General features: G+C 47.7%; 2 long non-coding RNA genes across 2 annotated transcripts; one reads left to right on the top strand and one right to left on the bottom strand.

The window, feature by feature from the left end:
• Window positions 1–1,708: 1,708 nt before the first annotated feature.
• Window positions 1,709–3,636, top strand: LOC122383738. The gene is made up of 2 exons (XR_006256882.1): window positions 1,709–1,908; window positions 3,148–3,636. It is a non-coding gene; the product is annotated as an uncharacterized LOC122383738 (long non-coding RNA).
• Window positions 3,637–4,697: 1,061 nt separating this feature from the next.
• LOC122383734 lies at window positions 4,698–6,130 on the bottom strand. The gene is made up of 2 exons (XR_006256881.1): window positions 5,947–6,130; window positions 4,698–5,693 (listed from the first exon to the last, which is right to left on the bottom strand). It is a non-coding gene; the product is annotated as an uncharacterized LOC122383734 (long non-coding RNA).
• Between the last annotated feature and the right edge of the window lie 1,558 nt (window positions 6,131–7,688).

Here is a 7,688-nt window from a genome sequence, read left to right as displayed (position 1 = left end):
GTGAAACTCAGTTGCTGGACGGCCGGGTCCCAGAACGTTTTCTTTAAAATTTGGCAGGTACAGGATTTGAAAGTATTGTGTCAGCAAGAATGTAAATAAATGTGACTTGTAAATATTGTAATACGAGTGTAAGGAGTGGTGAAAGAAAAGGACCGGAGAGTAAAATGTCACAGACCATATGCCATCTACACAGCCGAAGAGGGAGTCGTTGCGGGGGAGGAAGTGGTTTCGAGGTATACAATTCGCCATAGTATTTGGTAACAGAACAGTTCTTCCTGTCTGCCGGGTTCTCAAGGGACATCCAAATCCGATAAGGCCCAGGTAGTTTATCGAGCCCGTGGGGCCCGATACCACCAAACGGGGGGGGGGGGGGTGGAATCCGTCGTCACAGCCGTTAGTGATCGGCTCAGTTGGGGTCAGTCAAGGGGTGGGCCCAATTTTTCTAATCTCGGAGGCCACGACAGTGGCCAGGCTGGCCTCAAACATCTGAACCGATTCCACCCCTTGTTGTCGTCTGGTCAGTGCTGGCCGGTTATTCCCTGCCTTAAGAAAACGCAGCGCCCGCACAGGCGTTACTTATCCTCCTGTCCTAAGACCAACGCAGCGCCCGCACAGGAGCTGTTTATCATCCTGCCTAACAAACGCGGCGCCCGCACAGGCGTTGCTTATCCTCCTGTCCTAAGACCAACGCAGCGCCCGCACAGGAGCTGTTTATCATCCTGCCTAACAAACGCGGCGCCCGCACAGGCGTTGCTTATCCTCCTGTCCTAAGACCAACGCAGCGCCCGCACAGGAGCTGTTTATCATCCTGCCTAACAAACGCGGCGCCCGCACAGGCGTTGCTTATCCTCCTGTCCTAAGACCAACGCAGCGCCCGCACAGGAGCTGTTTATCATCCTGCCTAACAAACGCGGCGCCCGCACAGGCGTTGCTTATCCTCCTGTCCTAAGACCAACGCAGCGCCCGCACAGGAGCTGTTTATAATCCTGCCTAACAAACGCGGCGCCCGCACAGGCGTTGCTTATCCTCCTGTCCTAAGACCAACGCAGCGCCCGCACAGGAGCTGTTTATCATCCTGCCTAACAAACGCGGCGCCCGCACAGGCGTTGCTTATCCTCCTGTCCTAAGACCAACGCAGCGCCCGCACAGGAGCTGTTTATCATCCTGCCTAACAAACGCGGCGCCCGCACAGGCGTTGCTTATCCTCCTGTCCTAAGACCAACGCAGCGCCCGCACAGGAGCTGTTCATCCTCCTGCCTAACAGCGCCCGCACAGGAGCTGCTTATCCTCGTCAGGTCAGCACTGGCCGGGTCATACGTTCCCATTTTCCAACCCAGGACGGCCTCAATTAAGGAGTTTCCGCTCAGCCTGGTCCGCACTGGTCGGTGGCTTAACTTTGAAAAAAGGGGTGACGGTGGAGGACGAGAACGAGAAAGACGAGTTGTTAGTTCGAGCTAGAGTCTCAGTAAATCATCCCCACTAAAGTCAACCCGCACCTAAGATGAATAAGGGTCTCAGAGGGGACAGATAATGCACGTCACGCCCCTGTGCGTGGAAAGTCACCGACGCGGCTACGGGTTAGGAGGGAGATGAGAAGCGAGTGAAATGGAAGAAGACTGTACACGTAGAGGAATCGGATTTACTGAATGAAGTTCAGCTCGGATAGACCCCACTTAAATAGTAGGCCTCGCTTGGGCATGGATGAAGTAGTACCTGGATCGGCAACTCCTCGATGTTTGTGACCACCGCTAGGTGGCAGTGGTGTCGAGCGCTAAGGACGCGGGGGAGCGGGTGCTATTCAAAACAATGGTCGGCGTCGCGTCGTAGGATCGTTTGCCTTGTTTTTTGAAAAGTTAAGCCCCTTTGGAGCAGATTGGAAGGTTTCAGAAGATGGAGGAAGATGGCAAGGTAAGATTGGTAAGGTTTTTTTTTGTGGTTGGAGGGTCTGAGTGGCCTAAAATATGACTGTAAGCGGCTGTTGACGATACTGGCGCACATTGCTTCTCGCCATATGTCGTTAAAAATCGTATAATTTCCGTAATTGAATGGTTAATCACTTATTTATATGTTTAATTTTATGTTTTTATATGTTTGTTATATGTTTGACACATCATATCTCAAGCTTATACATGCCGCTGATATAGCCATGGTTTTGCTTGTGATACAATTTCGGTCTTGGCAGCGCATGATAGGTGGTGGATGATGCATTGTTAGTTGTTAATTGCTTAAGTTTTTGTTAAGTTTTTAGTTTAGCAAAATCAGTTAGTGTGCCATTATTTTTTAACTCAATATTTGTTCAACTATTGAAAATGGTTTCTGTTTTATATTGTGTAGTGCCAATACCTACCTATAAATTGGTCAATTGCTCACTGTTCAGACTCACTGCTCACCCATATCAGTTTCCTACGTATTTCTCTGAACGGCTGACTAGAGTGCAACACACTAGGAGCAGTTGACTGGCATCATGTCATTTCAGCTAATTTTTATAACCTGCTTGCCAATGCCCTGATTTCATAAATAGTTGAATGATATTGAATAAAAAAACACATTAAATGTGTCGTCAATCCGCATCGAATGATATATATGTTGACCTCGAAAGGTCAAGGTCAAAGGTTGACCTCAGATCACGTGACCTCGAGGTCATCATAAATCATGTTCTCAGCCTGAAAAACTGAACCATTTGACAGTAAAAAGAAAGCCTAATGGCAGCCAGTGCCATTGTCAACCACAAATGACAAAAGAGTGCCGACCCTGGTCCCTGACATCAGCTTCCTTCTTTTCTCAAAGCCAAAAGGTCCAGAGTAGTACGAAGAAGTTTGTGAGTTTCCCTCTATTGAATGATATATAACAATCACCTTTTTAGAACGAGTGCTAGCCAAACTGTGTGTAGATAGCAGATAGATTTAAGTAAGATAAAGCCATTTTAAACTATGTAAGCCTAGCAGATAAGGTGTTAAGCTTTTGGGTACTTTTGTTTTGGAGTATCTTGTCAAGGTATTATTTATTTTATTTTTTGCCAACATCATCGCAATGTAAAATACTTTTTGTGATGTTGTGGGGAAACAGTTTGCCTTGGAATGCCCTCACTCTCCATTTCATTACGGTATGCTCAGGTATCTAATTTCCCTCTCTCACTCTTCGTTTCAGATCAAAGAGATGGGTTCAGTTTCCACGGTGTGCTGACTTGAATTGGCATCCTGTGATTTGTGATGTGAATTATGATGCACGCACTCGCAGGTGCACGCCCACTGCGGACACGTGTGACGTGACGGCAGCAGGCAGCCGGGGTGTGAACTGTGAACTGGCTCGGCCGAAAATGTTTAAGGTATTACAGCGTTTGTAACTGACTAACATACCCACTACGGGCATACCCATTGAGCGGATAATGCGTTCGTGTGCATCGTGTTTGCATTTATTCCCGATATACTCTGGTGGAAGGTGTGAATTGGAAACCAGCTTGGTGCTACGACACCGTTTAGTAGGCATGTGGCACGTCGTTTCTCGAAACCTACCTATCAGTCTATGCAATAATATGCATTGTATACATTGTGTGTCATCGTTCACCTTAGTTGTCATTGAACCTGTGTTAAATTCTGAACTTCAGGCCGAGACAGACTATTTCCACAGTCAGGAAATCGCACACGAGAACCTATTCAAATCCATTAAGTTGCAATAGCATCAATCGCACGCAAGGAGGTGCGTGTTATGGATGCGAGTGCGACCGGGGTTTATTTGAATAGGCTCTCGGTCTCGCACATGATTTCTGACTGCGGAAAGAATCGGTTTCAGCCTGTACTCAAAAGGCAATTCGCTCATGCGACGGCAAATATAAGTTCAATATGGAAACAGTTTTTTAACGAAACGGTGTATGGTAAGCTTATAATCCTGGAATGCTTCTTGATAGAAATTGTCAGTGGTGCAGATATTCGTTAATCGATATGACAGCATTTGTCTTGATCTTTATAAGTCAGTCAAAATGGCTGTAGCAATGATTTGGATGTTTCACGGCGGACGGCACATTTCCTCTGCGGTCTACCGACGACTGAGTTGGAATGCTCAAGCTGATCAGGGGCAACCCGAGTGATAGACAAAGTCGTTTGATCGAAGGTATTTTCAGGCAGCTGGCAGAAGGCGCCTGGCCTGGCCATGAGAGCTAACAATACGACGTGCTGAGGTAAAATCGGCCAGTCGCGCTCGGTAAACGACCCACCACACCATTCTTTCCAAAACGATACATACACTGAGAAACACTCAAGCCTATCCATGGTTCTCAGAGACCATGCAGGGGTCGTTCTGGTCTTGTATGAGAGCCTCAATTGGGGAGAACTTTGTTTACAGTTGTTGGTCTCCAGTTTGGTAAAGTTCTCAGGTTTTTCCCGTAACGTTCTCGAGTGAGAATGGTGTGCTATCTTGAACGAGAACTTTGCCCGGATAAGGTACTCTTATACTGCGGGATGATCTCCCATGAGAACCTTTACCAGGTCAGAAGATCATAAACGAACACAATTCCCGCTCATAATATGATCCTGTATGGTCTCCGAGAACTTTACAACTCAAGAGCGCCGGCTTTCCTGGCACGGCATTCGCGCTCACGACCCATTCCCCCCTCTCCCCCCCCCCCTGTAGAGCGCCAGCTTTTCATGGCACAGCATCCGCGTTCTCGATCCTTCCCATTCCCTCCATGCACAAACAAGGTAAAGAACAGGCATGTATATTTATTGTGTCAGATGTCAAAAAACTCACTCTGGAACAGAACATGCGATGCAGTCATTCGATGCGAACATTTTGTTTCAAAAGCTGCCCAAACCCTTTCGCTTGCCGCCCCAGTCAGTACCGACCAGCGTGCTGAGTTTCAACTGTGTCGTTTAGCAAGAGACCATAATATCTCCCGGTGCACGACAGCTCAGTCCCTTTACTTTACTTTTAACACGGAATGCAGGTAAGTGCAAAAATGCATGTCAAGCGGCGTTCCCCATGCGGTCCACAGACTGTGCGAACGATGTACAATTCAAACACTGTTAAGTACAGGCACGTACAATAGTTACACAGGCACAGACATTAAAAAGTTAATACAGGTAAAATGTATGGGCTGGCATGTGAACACTACCGACGGCAGTCCATGTGAGACCGAAGTCTAGCCATAGGAGCGGCGGAGGCGACGACAGCCGGTTGGCCGCTCTAGACAGTTTGCGCAACTGGTAGCTGCATCTGGCTGGGGAGGAGCTACTCCAGCATGGCAGCCTGCTGACTGCTGAACCATGAGCGCCATCAGACGCTCCAGCTGCTCGTTGTCTCCCATCACCGGTACGAGCGATCCGACACGACGGTGTTAACTTATGTGCGTCTCTGAATCGGTGTCGCGCACAGGGTCAATCTCACTCGCGTACTGGCCACGCATATTATCGATTACACCACTATTTCACTATTTCACTGTGGCCGGACCGTCTCGGCGAACACGCCTCACCTCACCTCGCGGCACTCAGCTGTGTTGACACCAGCGCCGCTCGGACGATACTGACCCTCGGCCGCTCGGCCCGGCCCGGCCGGTCAAGGTCGTTCAAGGTCACGGCTGTCAAGGCGCGACACGCGTGACCCAGGGCCAGGACACAACAGGGACATTTTGGCGTTGTGCCCGATGAGTTGCCTCACTTCGGTGTCCAACATTGAGAGCATCGTCTCTACGGCTTCTTGCTCTGAAAGGGAGAGTAAGACAAATATTAGAGAAACGGCAGAAACGCTTAATTTCTGAGCCATATCCTCAAAGCACACGAATTGGTATTTACGCAGATTTTGCTAACACTGGCAAATAGATGGCAATCGCAACCTATATCCCAAAAATGGGCAATGGCACACAGATTTTGCCACCTCCCAGAGTAAGTAATTACCTTTGCTGTGGTTACTTTCAAGCTGTTAAGTGCACACAAAGAATACAGAAAACAAACTCACCATGAGACGTTCGCGCTGTGCGCCAGACACCAACTCGCGAAAGGAACAACCACGCTGCCGGCAGCCTTCGCAGTGCTTTCGAGAAAGGAAGGACCGGAAGCACTGAGGCATTATAGAGATGCTCCTTAGGGATATCCATTTGAATTGGTTTGAACTGTTAAAATCGATCAACATCGTGTCATATAGTAAGGCTCTTTTTCATTAAAAATTATTTCTTCTACTGAAAAATACATGTTTTATATCAATAATTGCTATTTTCCTAAGCGAAAATGGAATCGGCAGCACTTCAAACTGCTCTACTCTTAACACAGCGCCACCTACGCCTTTAGTTTCCTTCTGTGCTGACATCTGTCGTCAAAACACGTCAGCTGCGAGAACTATAAGGAAAAAAGTGAGAAGTTTACCATCCTTTCTGACCGAATGACTGCTGGTTCGAATCTCACCGCAGACCGACTGTTTGCGTTACACGGGTAGCTAGACAACTTCCAGTACTAAACTATCTCGGTCAAGACCAAATCCACTCCTGAAACCGAAGTGGAGACCATGCACAGTTCTCGGGAAAGACCAATTCCTCAAAGCGGCAAAATGGAAACCATCGAAGGTACTCAGGTGAGTACTATCAGTATAAGTTCTAAAATGTGTTTCTCAGTGTAGTCTATGGAACCGCCCTGGACCGCTCTTCCGGAACCCGACACTGTTGGCCTATGCCAAACTTAGCCGCGGCTGGTTCAGGCCATGTAACTTGCCGGTCATTTTCGGACTTTGCTGGTATTGGCCGCTGCCTGACTGGGCGGCGGCGGCGGGCTGTCCTTAGCAGGGATCAGTCTGCTCGATAGGTGGCAGCACTTTCGGGCGGTCGCGCAATACAATGGGAATTCCGCGGAGTTGCCGATCCAGGTAGTAGGTAATCCATGGCTTGGGTAAGCCCTGGATACGTGCAATACGAGGGGGTATCGAAAAGTTCTGATCATCACATAGAAGATATAGACCGATTTTGATGATTTTTGGTTGGTATTTTATTTGGTTCTCAAGAACAATGTTCCCGCAAAGAAAATCCTGAAAAGTGGTTTTATCTTATGTAGGAGAGACTAAGAAGTAAAAAAGATGAGTATTGGGCCCATTGAGGACCGAACCGTCATCCAACTAATGCATTTGAAACGGTATCACACTGAGAAAATACTTCAAGAACGTGAAATTAGTTTATGGCGAGAAAAGCCCATCTCATGCACTTACCGAAAACGAAGAAATAATTTTCAACTTGGTTGCATGGCCCTTGCAGGGGAGTCAAGAAGTGAGTGACTACCAGTGACTGACAAGGTGATGACTGTGAAGGAAGTGGAGGACCTCACCCTTACAGATCGTCGTGTGACCTTTCACATGATTGTGCAACAGAAAGGTCTCGATGCTGGCAGTGCCTGAAAATATTATCAGCGAAGAACTACAGACGATAAGGGAGTCAGCCCGCTTAGAAGTTCGGGTGTCTACTTTGTTCAATAGAAAAATGCGTCTTGGCCTTTTGAAACGAAAACTAGGCCTTTTTTAGGAAATTGAAGACATCTTCGATCGTTTGATGGCTTGTGACGAATGCTGGGTCTATGTGTATGATCCAGAGACAAAAAGATGATCAAGAAGTTGAAGCACGGCACATCTGTCCTTATTAAAAGGCGAAGATGCAGAAGCCGATATGGAAGGTCAATGCTATCAGTGTTCTGGATCTGGCGTAGGATAGTCATTACCGACTG

Source organism: Amphibalanus amphitrite, unplaced genomic scaffold (assembly GCF_019059575.1).
Source record: "Amphibalanus amphitrite isolate SeventyFive unplaced genomic scaffold, NRLGWU_Aamphi_draft 000013F_arrow, whole genome shotgun sequence".
Lineage (NCBI taxonomy): Eukaryota > Metazoa > Arthropoda > Thecostraca > Balanomorpha > Balanidae > Amphibalanus > Amphibalanus amphitrite.
The sequence above is the reverse complement of the archived record's forward strand: the minus strand, read 5'-3'. Positions and strand labels throughout refer to the sequence as shown.